Raw genomic sequence first — 14204 nt, forward strand, 5'->3', positions numbered from 1 at the left:
TGAGAACCGTGCGATCCCAGTATAGCTTGTGATGTTCATTTTCCAATACAGCATCCGGATGGTAATTGTAATCAGGAACCTTTTTTGAACATAGAAGTTGGTGTTTTAGTGGCAATTCTTGGTGAAGAATCTTAGCAACAGCATCATGTCTATTTTTGTATTCCGTGCCCGCGAACTTCTGACATCCCCCGGTGATGTGCTGGATAGTTTCATGTGTTGCACAGCCATAACGACAGCTATCGTGCGCCACGATGAGACATCCTTGGGAATATATTTCAAATAATTTCTTGTTGGAATCACCTGATCCTGGATGGCGAGCATGAAGCCCTCTGTCTCAGGAAACAACCTTCCGGAAGTCAACCAGTAGTTCGTCGCAGATTTGTCGAAGTAATCATGGTTGACCTCGTTCTGGTGCCTTCCATGAAAGGGTTTGCCAATCAGTTTCTGCATTTTACTTTCTGCAGAGTGTTCGACGGTTTCCAAGTGGTCCTGTTGTAGCTTTAACGGCGTAGAACTATCAGGAACACTAACTACTCCATGGAGTTCTGACGAAGCAGCCTTGCTCAGGAAATATTTTCGAAGTCCTTCAATTTCCTGGGACATACGGTTGGACAAATCAACAATTCCTCTACCCCCAAGATGTCGTGGCAGCTCTGTCCGTTGTATTGAGCTTTTGGGGTGATGTTTATTGTGTTTAGTCAGCATAGTCCTTATTTTTCTCTGTAAAGCTGCTAAATCGGTGGTCGTCCAAGAGATGATACCAAATGAATAGCTCAGCGCCGAGGAAGCGTAGGTGTTAATCGCTTTTATCAGATTCTTGCTGTTAAGATCTGTTCTCATTATCCTTCTCAATCTTCGGGTGAATTCCTCCTTTAATTATTTCTTCATCTGGGTCCGATTGATTTTTCTTGCCTGTTTTATGCCTAGATACTTGTATGTGTCTCCTTCCTTTAATTCTTCAATTTATGCACCTTCCTTGAGTTTGAACGTACCATCTTCTATTTATTTTCCCTCTCATTATGTTCAGCAGTCGACAGTTTTCTAGTCCAAACTTCATTTTGATGTCTTCCGAGAATCTTTCCACAATTTTCAGCATATGTTGCATTTGTTTTTTGGTAGATGCGAAGAGTTTCAAATCGTCCATGTAAAGGAGATGATTCAGTTTCATAATAGTTCTACTGCTGCTCTTGATGGAAAATCCGTAGTCCGTAGAATTCAATCAATGAGACAAGGGATTCAGGGCCATGCAGAACGACAGAGGGCTCAGCGAGTCTCCTTAGAAAATTCCGCGTCTAATTGAAATAGGTCCTGTTGTAATGGAGCAATCTGCTGCTTTCATTTGAAGACTAGTAGGCCAGGTTGACATGGCGGTTTTCAGGAATTTAACAATATTGGGATCCACCTTGTAAATCTTCAAGATCGTCAAGAGCCATTCGTGAGGTATAGAATCGAATGCTTTTTTGTAGTCTATGTAAGATTCCTCCGCTTAGAGAACGCTTGATTGCAGATAACTGAATCTATTCATTAGTTGTTCTTTGCACCCTCAGCTGTCTTTGGTGCATCCTTTCTGTTGCATGGCGATGATGTTATTCCTTTCGCAATGGTTGTAAATTCGGTTTGAAATGCACGATGTGATTAATTTGTACATCGTTGGAAGACATGTAATTGGTAGGTACTTGGATGGGTCTTCTGTATTCCTTGGTCTTTAGGTAACAGGTATGTTGTGCCATGTGTAAGGAATACTGGCATTCTTTCAGGATTTTCAATGACATCATTTATTGCGGAGGTCAATTTGTCATGCATGATCCAAAATTTCTTGATCCAGAAGTTCTGTAATCCATCAGGCCCAGGTGTTTTCCAGTTGTGAAGTCCTCTGATAGCTGATTTTACTTCTTCAATTGTGATCACGTCATGCTGCATCGGCTCATATTTTATAGCTTCTGATTTTTCATCTTCAATCCATCCGGTATCTCCATTGTACTGAGGTTTCGTTGAAAATTGTTCTGTCCAGAATTGTGCAATGGCTTCCTTTGGTGGTAACTTTCCATTTTCTCTATCCGACGATGCGATGTGAGTGACCGGTAGAAAGTTTCTTCTTACTTTTCGAATGAATTATTGTCTCTTTTCCGGCTATAATTGCTTTTATATCTCCTCAGGCGTTCTGCATACAGACTTAATTTTTGCTTCAGAGTGTCGAGGCAATGGTGAGCTGTAGCATTCTCCGTCTCTCGTTGTGTGTGTGTTCTTATTATTATTATTATCATTATTATGACTTTAGCCTTGCGGCTTTCACACTCCTCTCCAGAGGAAAATTCACCTATCCCAGATATCTCAGATATCAAAAGGATTAAGCTCTGTTGGAGCCCTTTCCAGGTTTTCGGGCTCGTGTTGGTTGTCGGGTCCGGGTCGCTCCTCGGCTTCCTGCCGCCGGTTAGATTCCTGCTCCAACCGCACTTCCTGCCGGCGCAGACGGTGTTCCTCTGCATTCCCCATGTACTTGCGTACAGTTCTCGCCGTTCCGAGCAGTACCGCCTTCTGCATGACTCTATAGATATTTTCGTCCAGCTGAAGTTTCCTCAAGTTCTCTAGTAGTTTCTCCGGTATCAGGCCTGTAGATTATATGACAATAGGGATGGTCTTGACATCTTTCAGCTTCCACTGTCTCCTGGTTTACTCCTCGAGATCTCTGTACTTTGAAATTTTTTCATGTGCCTATCTAGAAGATTGTTATTATTTGAAATCGCCACATCGATGAATAGTGCTCTGTCCTCATCCTTATTGAGCAATATGAGGTCTGGTCTATTGTGGGTTATTTTCCGGTCTGTGAGAACCGTGCGATCCCAGTATAGCTTGTGATGTTCATTTTCCAATACAGCATCCGGATGGTAATTGTAATCAGGAACCTTTTTTGAACATAGAAGTTGGTGTTTTAGTGGCAATTCTTGGTGAAGAATCTTAGCAACAGCATTATGTCTATTTTTGTACCCCGTGCCCGCGAACTTCTGACATCCCCCGGTGATGTGCTGGATAGTTTCATGTGTTGCACAGCCATAACGACAGCTATCGTGCGCGACTGAGGCATCCTTGGAGATATAATTCATATAATTTCTTGTTGGAATCACCTGATCCTGGATGGCGAGCATGAAGCCCTCTGTCTCAGGAAACAACCTTCCGGAAGTCAACCAGTAGTTCGACGCAGATATGTCGAAGTAATCATGGTTGACCTCGTTCTGGTGCCTTCCATGAAAGGGTTTGCCAATCAGTTTCTGCATTTTACTTTCTGCAGAGTGTTCGACGGTTTCCGAGTGGTCCTGTTGTAGCTTTATAACGGCGTAGAACTATCAGCAACACTAACTACTCCATGGAGTTCTGACGAAGCAGCCTTGCTCAGGAAATATTTTCGAAGTCCTTCAATTTCCTGGGACATACGGTTGGACAAATCAACAATTCCTCTACCCCCAAGATGTCGTGGCAGCTCTGTCCGTTCTATTGAGCTTTTGGGGTGATGTTTAATGTGTTTAGTCAGCATAGTCCTTATTTTTCTCTGTAAAGCTGCTAAATCGGTGGTCGTCCAAGAGATGATACCAAATGAATAGCTCAGCGCCGAGCAAGCGTAGGTGTTAATCGCTTTTATGAGATTCTTGCTGTTAAGACCAGTTCTCATTATCCTTCTCAATCTTCGGGTGAATTCCTCCGTTAATTCTTTCTTCATCTGGGTCTGATTGATTTTTCTTGCCTGTTTTATGCCTAGATACTTATACAGGGTGTCCGGGGGGTAACTGTACATACTCATACCAGAGATAGAGTTGGACTAGCTGATTACGAATCGACTATAAAAAATTAATTTCTGGATTTTCCTAGAAAGCTACAGGGCGATTTTCCAATTTCATGGAAATACTTAGACCACCATAAAATCCAAACTTATTGACGGATATTATTGAAACTTGGGAGGTTATTGACACATGCTAAGGTCAAGTCAGGAAGACTTCAATTATTTCATTATTCTAGGCTCCAGGGCCGGACTCACTAATCTTCATTCAAAGTGTTCAGGGTAAAAAAAACACTTTGTATTTCGAATTACTATTAATTGATTCGCTTCTTAGAAAGAGGCTAAATTATGTTTCAATTTTTGGTATCGCTCAAAGTTGTCACATCAACAATTATTTTTTTATGAATTTTTGAATTTGGATAAAGTTCGAAAATTGCAATTTATTTACCTGAACAGGACTAAGTCATCTTGTGCAGGTCGAAAATAAATAATAAATTTCCTTAAAAAAGTCACTGAAGGTTAAGAAGACTAATAATTTGTTGGTATACTGGGTGGCCACACCAGACGCGGATTTCACTTTGAGGGGAAAATTGAATGATACGGTATATTCTGAAGAAAGCCAGTCAAGAGAACAGCTGAAGAACAGATAATAATCAACTGTTGCGATATTTTAAGAAATAATGGCGATATGATTCGGGAGGCTGTATCCAATTTGAAAATTCGGCAAGAGAAATGTATATATGCTAATGGTTTTCATTTCGAACCACTTTTGAAATAACGTTCACTAAGCAATTCATTAGTCCCTATTTTTATTTTTATTAGGTACTCTTTATTGTATTTAAGTTTTTTTCATTTGTTATTGTTTCGTTATTGAAATGCTTATTAAAATACTGATTTTTTTTTAAATTTTTCACTCATACTTTCGCATTTTATATTCAAACATGAGATTTTCATTTCTCTTCATGGTGAAAAATTCAATTTTTCGAACTTTATCCAAATTAAAAAATTCATAAAAAAAATAATTGTTGATGTGACAACTTTGAGCGATACCAAAAATTGAACCATAATTTAGCTTCTTTCTAAAAAGCGAATCAATTATTTGTCATTCGAAATACAAAGTGTTTTTTTCACCCTGAACACTTTAAATGAAGATTAATGAGTACGGCCCTGGAATGAAAAAATAATTGATATCTTTCTGACTTGACCTTAGCATGTGTCAATAACCTCCCAAGTTTCAATGATATCCGTCAATAAGTTTGGATTTTATGATGGTCTAAGTATTTCCATGTAGTTGGAAAATCACCCTGTAGCTTTCTAGGCAAATCCAGTAATTAATTTTTTAGAGTAAATCAGTAACCCGCTAGTCCAACTCTATCTCTGGTAAGCGTATGTACAGTTATTCTCCGGACACCCTGTATGTGTCTCCTTCCTTCAATGCTTCAATTTCTGCACCTTCCTTGAGTTTGAACGTACCATCTTCTATTTTCCCTCTCGTTATGTTCAGCAGTCGACATTTTTCTAATCCAAACTTCATTTTGATGTCTTCCGAGAATCCTTCCACCATTTTCAGCATCTGTTGCATTTGTTTTTTGGTAGATGCGAAGAGTTTCAAATCGTCCATGTAAAGAAGATGATTCAGTTTGATCATAGTTCTACTGTCGCTCTTGATGGAAAATCCGTAGTCCGTAGAATTCAATCTATGAGACAAGGGATTCAGGGCCATGCAGAACCACAGAGGGCTCAGCGAGTCTCCTTCCGCGTCTTATTGGAATAGGTCCTGTTGTAATGGAGCACTCTGCTGCTTTCATTTGAAGACTAGTACGCCAGGTTGGCATGACGGTTTTCAGGAATTTAACAATATTGGGATCCACCTTGTAAATCTTCAAGATCGTCAAGAGCCATTCGTGAGGTATAGAATCGAATGCTTTTTTGTAGTCTATGTAAGATTCCTCCGCTTAGAGAACGCTTGATTGCAGATAACTGAATCAATTATTAGCTGTTCTGTGCACCCTCGGCTGTCTTTGGTGCATCCTTTCTGTTTCATGGCGATGATGTTATTCCTTTCGCAATGGTGGTGAATTCGGTTTGAAATGCACGATGTGATTAATTTGTACATTGTTGGAAGACATGTGATTGGTCGGTATTTGGATGGGTCTTCTGTATTCCTTTGTTCTTTAGGTAACAGGTACGTTGTGCCATGTGTAAGGAATATTGGCATTCTTTCAGGATTTTCAATGACATCATTTATTGCGGAGGTCAATTTTTCATGCATGATCCAAAGTTTCTTGATCTAGAAGTTCTGTAATCCATCAGGCCCAGGTGCTTTCCAGTTGTGTAGTCCTCTGATAGCTGATTTTACTTCTTCAATTGTGATCTTGCCATGCTGCATCGGCTCATATGTTATCGCTTCAGATTTTTCATCTTCAATCCATCCGGTATCTCCATTGAACTGAGGTTTCGTTGATAATTGTTCGGTCCAGAATTGTTCTATGGCTTCCTTTGGTGGTAACTTTCCATTTTCTACATCAGACGATGTGAGTTACCGGTAGAAAGTTTCTTCCGACTTTTCGAATGAATTATTGTCTCTTTTTCGGCTTTTATATCTCCTCAGGCGTTCTGCATACAGACTTTACTTTTGCTTCAGAGTGTCGAGGCAGGGGTGAGCTGTAGTATTCTCCATCTTTCGTTCTGTGTGTGTTCTGTTTCTATCCATGATTTCTCTGGCAGCTTTCACAACCTTTCTTCCGCGATTCCCGTTCAAGTACTCCGTCAGTCGTCCAATGTCTCTTCTTAGTCTCTCTGTTTTGTGTTGAAGACGTTTTTGCCATGGTGGCGCATGTAATTTGTGTAATTTTGGACCATCGTTGTTCGTTCGGCGAATTTTTGCTCCTATGGTTTCAGCCGTCGTTAGCGCTGCACAGTAAAAAACTAGATGAAGATATTCCAATGAACTTCCCTTCTGTAGGTACTCAGGTAAAACGTCCTTATTCAAGATGTCGATTATGAGTGACAGTTTCTTGGATGTATTGAGTCGGGGAGGTGCTATTCGATGAAGAGGATCTGTTCCTTCCAGTTCGGCAAAGTATCTTCTCATCTCAGAGTCAACTTGTCGGTGGAGCTCATCCCTATCGTCCTGTTGTTCAGGCTCATTTGCTTTGCAAGATGGACTTTCAGTATCAATGTCTTCTGGGTGTTGTTGCCCAGGCATGTGAATTTCATCACAGGTGTTGGTGTTATTCTCTATTGCTAGCGGCCGCTGAAGTTCTCGTTTAATTGCGTCGATTCGGGCTGTTGGTATTAGTTCATTTCTCAGAATTACGCGGTACTGGTCTGCCACTCGTTGTTTAGTGACATTGAGATTTGGGTAGGCGTTGCAGAATTCCTCATGGAGCCTTTTCCTATAGTTGTTCGTGTTATGCCCTAGTCCCGTGATGGAGTTATATATGCGCACAATAGTTTCATTCATGGACGTTGTCCACTTCATGCGCTTTCTAACTAACCCCGCTTGGGTGAGCACTGGCTGAATATCCTGCGCAGCACCTTCAGCGGTTCGAGTCGGCAATTGAATTGGACTCGTTGGTTGCTGTTGTTGCTTTGGAGCTGTAGCTTCTTTTGCAGCAGGTGCCCGCTTCCTCAACATCCTGCCACCGACGTCCCGCATGCTGTCATGTCCAGCGCCGGCTCCAGACATGCCCTGACGATCCCCAGGCAGCGACTTGTTTCCGAGGCTTCTCGTTATCACCATTTCCATGGGTTTGTGCTCCCCTTTCTCGGTTTGGGTGAGGGGTGGAGAAATGGGAGCAGAAAGAATACCCCCATAAAGGATGTGAAAGAGAGAGGATAAAGGAATGGGACTGCGGACAGCAGGCGTAGCTGGCTGCACCGTCTACGTCGTTACGATGGCTATCCGGCAGGCCATCTACTAGATAGCTGCCAGGCAGGCCAGACATTATTATTATTATATATTATCATAAGTGATCTTGTGATAGGGTGAATGAAATAAACGATTGGAGGATTTTATTGAACTAATTGAATATTCATTGCATTCATTCCAGTAAAACCTGATTATAATTCACATGACAATTGCTTTCCATCTCAATTAATTCAAAGGGTTTCCGTTAACTTTGAAGCATTAAAACGATTATTGTATTTTCATTTCAGAAAATTAGTATGAAAAAACATACACTTGTGGAAGTGATATAATTTCTTTGGTAATTTATTGCCGATTTTCGATTGTCCCACGACCACTATTATGAGATAAACTCCCATGTTATGTAACAAAGATTTGGAAAAATCCGACCCTGCTGCGGAGTCGAAGTACCGGAGGGTAGTAAATATTCTTATAGATTGCTGTACATGAATTGCAACCAAATCGAAGCAGACTGACATGGCAGGTTTTAGTTCCGTATTTAGCTGATACAATTTCGGCTTCATTTCGTTGAACCGCGTTGTTCCTCTAGGTGGGTTTAATACTCAATGGTGATACTAACACCTCCTCCAAGGTTTACGTCTGATTTGGAAACACCCTGTATACACCCTGTATGTTTTCAACCTTCCTTCATTCGGAGATCGGCGTGAAAGAGGAGATTTGATTATCACCTACCGATCGCTCCACGGCCATTTTGGAGAAGATTTCTGCCGCATGTTCGAGAGAAACACGAACAACTTGAGAGGCCATAACTACAAACTGCGTAAAGAAAAGTTTCGGACAACACAGCGCCAGAGTTTCCTGTCTAACCGGGTTTTCGATTCTTGGAATCGTTTGCCTGTAGATGTGGTGGGGGCCGAGTCTGTGAATGGGTTCAAGAACTCTTTTGATGGGTGGACTGGTGGTGGGGCGAATGTGTGATTTTGTTTTTCTTTTTTTCGTTTTTTTTTTTTTTTTATTTGTATTCAGCTAAGTTTCAGCATGTGAACGCTTTATATTTTCTTCTATTTCTGAGTTTATAGGTTAGACCTAAATTCTTATTGTATAAATAATAATAATAATAATAATAATATTTTCTCCCTTTATTCTGAGATTTAATTCAGTTATATGGCTTTTATGGGTTTGTACAACTTTTCAGAGGTTTATTGCTTGATAATGGTTCTAAAAAGCCTCAACATGTCATCTGTGTGATCTACAAATATAACGTTCCATAACAATTTCGAAGTGTTTTCGAGATCTTTTAACTTTTTCTAAATACGTACCATGAAAATACCAAAAATTCGAGGAACCCAACCCTTGAAACTAAGTGTAACACTATCTAATGAATATTTGATCGTTTTGAGCAACAAAAGTATTCTTCATATTTTCTAGTATAGTGCGCCGTTTTTGAATAATTTGATGTTCAAAAATGAAAAATATCTGTGAAATTCAAAAATTGGGTGCTCTGACCGAATGCAACTTTTTTATAAAGATCCACCAATGTGTATATAGTGACACAGATTTATCTAATTATTCTGAAGGTAATTTTGATGATCTATGTTTTCAATAAAATAAAACACTTAATAGTCGCACTAAAAAAAGCTGCGACGGTGAAATCCATTTCCTAGTCATATTGTTCTATATCAACATTTTTGAGCAAGAACGAATTCATATTACCAAATGAATGCTCAGAGAGCATAATCCATAATTACTCAACAGACAAATATGGAATCCAGTAATTGAAATACAGTAAGTCCCATAAAAAAAAATGAAAATATAAAAACAAATACACTAGTGAAACAGACACATGGAAGGTTTTGTTTTAATGATTAATAAATATTTCCAATTGATGGAAATAAAAAAGATTCAAAAGTTATCATATTCTATTATTTCAGAGGCACATATTGAATATGTTCCAGAAATATGTTCCAGAATTATTTCGAAAATTGTCCATAATTCTAATTTTCTTGTTTCGTTTGTGCATCTCCAGAACATTTGAATTTTATTGAAATATTCCGAGAATAATATGGAACTGCAGATAGTTTTTATTTGGATGTTGGAATTTGTAATGGGTCGTTTTGAATGGATCTTTTAAAATCAATTTTTTGTTCATAGTTATGTTATAATTTATATTTTTGTTTCAGACGACCAAAATCTCAAAGAAGAATGGGATCAGCAAACCGAAAATTTCCATTAATTTAACAAAGGTGGCAATTTCCACTTCAGAAACCTTAAAAGCAGGAAATTTGAGAAATGTAGTTGTTGTCGGAAACTTCATTGAAAATAAGGCGAGTCTGCTGAAAGAGCTAAAAAATTTATCGAGCCCACCGAACAGTTCAGCCACGAAGAAGAAGTCTTCAGGCCTTCTCAAAGAAAAACTGGAGAAGGCATTACGTATGAAGAGTATTTTAGAAGAGGCTGTACAAGGGGATGCAGAAAATGCGCATAACGAATTGGCAGAATTGTGTGAAGAAAGGAAGAAGCAAGTTGAATTCAGGCATCACAATTTTATATCCACTACTTCACCCCTTGCTGCGTGTACTTATAATAGCCCAAATCGCAGAAGAAAGAGAAAGATGAAGCACAGAAAAAATAGTGGAAAAAAAATGAACTGACAAACGATTTTTCGTGATATTCGAATTGCAAATAATAATATGTAAATAATGTATTTGAATTGATTGTACATATATTGTTCTGTATTATTCATAGTTTTATAAATAAATTTTATATGAAAAATGATTTTTTTTCACGAATTCTAAAAATAATATATGAAATAATATCAAAATTGATCAATTGAAGTTGAAGCTTTATTTTTGGTATTCATCGAGTCTAAGTAGCTTCTCTGGAAACGAAAATATAATTTATTGACTAATCCTTATTTGAAAATTTTGAGTTATTAGGTGTCATTTTAAAAATGTATCGAAAGCATGGTTCTCTCTTGCAAATAAATTAAGATGGTTGAATTTTCGCAAAAAAAAATTCAGCCTTATGCCTCATGAAATAAATATATAAATATATGAATCATTGCGATTTAATTCGTCATATATAAGCGAAATTCCAAAGATTAGTCATTGAGGTACACATTATAATAAAATGAATTCGAGAAGGCATGTGAATACTGAATGCATACAAAAAAAATGCTCTTGCAGGTAAGTAAGGGAGAATTCTACGTTTAGAAAAGAAAAATATATTATGCAACAGTACGAAAAAAAATACTGAATGCTTTTTTTCAATATACATCCTCTCAACTTCAGGGACATCTCATTAATTTCGATTATACAAAAAAAATTAGAAGCAAAACATCTGAATAATTTTTTCTGAGAATTATCAAAGTTATATTGATTTTTGTGGATTCTTTTCTGAATAAGTCATATTTGATTATTCTATTCCTGAAAATATATAATGGCTCTGTATAAAAAGAACTGAAAATGAAAATTCATGGAAATTATTCAAACTAGTTTCAGATAAAAATAAATTGAAGTATGCAGTAACGAAATTTAGGAATTCCATTCGAACTGGCAGAAAGTTTTTCTCTGTTTGGATTTATGATTCCGATTAGTGATATGCTTCAAAGGACCCAATATTGTTCCTTCATATTACCAGAGTACCTGCTGAAGTAATAAAAGTATTAGTGATTCCCAGAAGTTATTCAAATGCGTTATCAGCACCATTAAGAGAATAAAGCATTCCTCAAGGTGGTTAGGTATGTTCAATAAACATGAATACACAGATGGATGAAACGAATTCAAAAACGAATACTGAAGACGTTGACTGATTCACTTCTCCTATACAAAAATCTCTCAGTAATATTTGTATGGTTTAAATGTATGTTGATACATATAATACGTATAATGAGTTATTCGAATAAAGTGAAATTGATGTGAAAATAGGAACATTCGGGATTATTCAAATCCGAATTCGCATTCATAGACAATGGTAAGTTTTTTACAAAAGTGTAAAAAATTCCAAACTAAAATTCGAATGAACTATTTTTCGACCCCAGCGAGCCTTGACATTTGAAATTCAGCCGATGAGCAAACTCAGTTTTTAAAGCATTACATTGCTTTTATTAAAGCACATACAACTACTCTGCTCCCTTGTGACAGCGTTGAAGGCTGAACTGATATAATAAAACACAGAGTATAAATGAGCAGCTGTTAGAAAATTTAAGGGATGATTCCATGTCAAAAAGTGTGAGATTTTCATATATTTATTATATTTTAAACATTCCATCTCTAGGACACTGACACAGCTAAAGATGATTAAAAAAAGCAATTTTCAATTTTTTTTCAGAAACCAGAAAACTGAGATTTATTTTATGCCATTTTGATTTGGGATTGTTTATCGTTTTTCGAATAATGAACAAAAAACTCCCCCTAGTTAAATTGACTGAATTTCAGTATAGGCATAATAACATATGCAAATTTAACAGCTTGCTCTTTCGTTAGATTGCTAAGCTAAATTATAATTTTTCTAAATCTACTAACTCTAGTTTGAATGTCATGCATCGTAATGTTATATTATTGAAGATCATCTGTTTTTTTTAACGACAATCTCTGTGGAGCAGTTTTGTGCAGCAGTTGGGGATTGTATGTTGGATATAAACAGATCGAGGATACATATAATTTTCAACCATCTATAGTAGTTTCATCCACCCAACCGATCTTTCAAAAGCAAGAATAAATATGAATAAAAAGTTAACACTAATTAGTAAGTATATAATATCTGACTTTAATTCTGGGAACAATTTGTCACTGTAATTCTGGGAAAGATTTATCTGTGTGGCACTAATTATAAATTACGGTTTATATTATCATCCGTATTATATAATAATGAAAACTCCTTCAGGTATTTGGATAGTTTGTATATTAATCGATACTCCTTTTTACATAAACACCGACGTTTCGGTATCAAATCGGACCTTTATCAAGGATTAATGATTTCACAGGAATCGAGTCATCACAACAAAATATATCAATCTGTTTCACCGAATGCTTCTTTTAAAATGATCGCACATATAGTTTTATTGCTTCACTTATATATTATTATTCACTATAGTATTTATTTTATTTTGGTCATTCATCAAAATAATTTCCTTCTAGAGTGATACAATCAGTCCAACGTCGCTTTAAAATTTCGATGCCTTTTTGCAATTCTGGAAAATATTTATCATTTTGTAATTCTAGAAACAATTTGTAATGTAGCAAAAATGATAAATTTGAACTCCGCCGTTTACTACATCATTGCAGGAGAGTGGGGGTTCGCGCGTAAACTGCCAAATGACAGGTAGGTACTGGAAGGGAAAAATTCAGGTACATATTTAAATTCTATTCGTATGGTTCGATGAGTGAAGTTGATCATATTTTTCTTGAAGTTGAAGTTGGAAATGAACTTTTGTGTCCTGTGAAAACAAATTTGGTGAGTTGAATTCAATTGATTAATTTCATCTTTTTATTCTTGGGATACACAAAAATAAATTTCTTTACAACTCTTTCCGTTATCATTTCAAACGTTTATTTCTAGAATTTTCACATTCTATCAAATAATATGTGAATGATGGAAAATAATATTTTTACTTCGTTTATTTCAGTCTTTGGAAATTTCGAAAATGTCTTGCTGGGAAACATTCATCCTACCAACGAAGATAGCACTGTCCACCGTTGAAAAACTTGAGTACTGCCAAGAGGACGACCTTCAAATATTGGTGGTGATAGAAAACCTAATGAAACAAAATGAGAGTGTCCAGAGACGTGTAGAAGACATCAGATATTATGCCAGTACTGAATCGAAAAACATCATCGATTCAAACGAAAAATTGGCGATTCTAACAAAAAAATTGAATAATGCCCGAATTATAAAGCAAATTTTGGAAAATACCGCCCGGGGGACCAAAAGTAAAAAATCATCGGACATGGAAATCGCGAAGTTATGTGGAATCAACAGAATGAAAAGGAATAACAGATATTGCAAATTCAAACAACCTCTATCACCCCTTGCCGTTCACGGAAATACACATTTGCACCGCGGAATCAAGAGAAAAAGAAATGAATAGTTCCCTGATTCATGAAAATTCTTGTAAATAATTGTATATATCTAAAGTAAGTGTAGAATAATTTCGCTATTAATTTTAAGTGTTGTGTACATATATTTTGGTTTTTGAATGAAAAACAAGCATAAAATATGAGTAATTTCATTTTCCACTTCTTTTAAAAATTTAAATAATCATTGAGTTTTGTTGAAGCGGCAAATGTATTCATGAATATTCAAGCTTTGACATAGTGAATTATACTAGGTGTCTGTTAACAAATGCGAAGGACTTACGGAGATGATTCCTATAAATTTTTTTCGAAATCAACCTCCCTTCCAAGATACAGTTTTTAATTTTTTTACGGGTTCTAGAAAACACTGACGTCCAGTTTCATAATCAAATTCAGTCACTTTAAGCTTAAAGCTTCCTTTAGTGTCATTTTTAGTAGGGTTAAAGAAAGCTTTAGATTTAAAGCGACTTTAGGTTTGATTATGAAACCG

The sequence above is a fragment of the Coccinella septempunctata genome, chromosome 3, assembly GCF_907165205.1.
Source record: "Coccinella septempunctata chromosome 3, icCocSept1.1, whole genome shotgun sequence".
Classification (NCBI taxonomy): Eukaryota; Metazoa; Arthropoda; class Insecta; order Coleoptera; family Coccinellidae; genus Coccinella; species Coccinella septempunctata.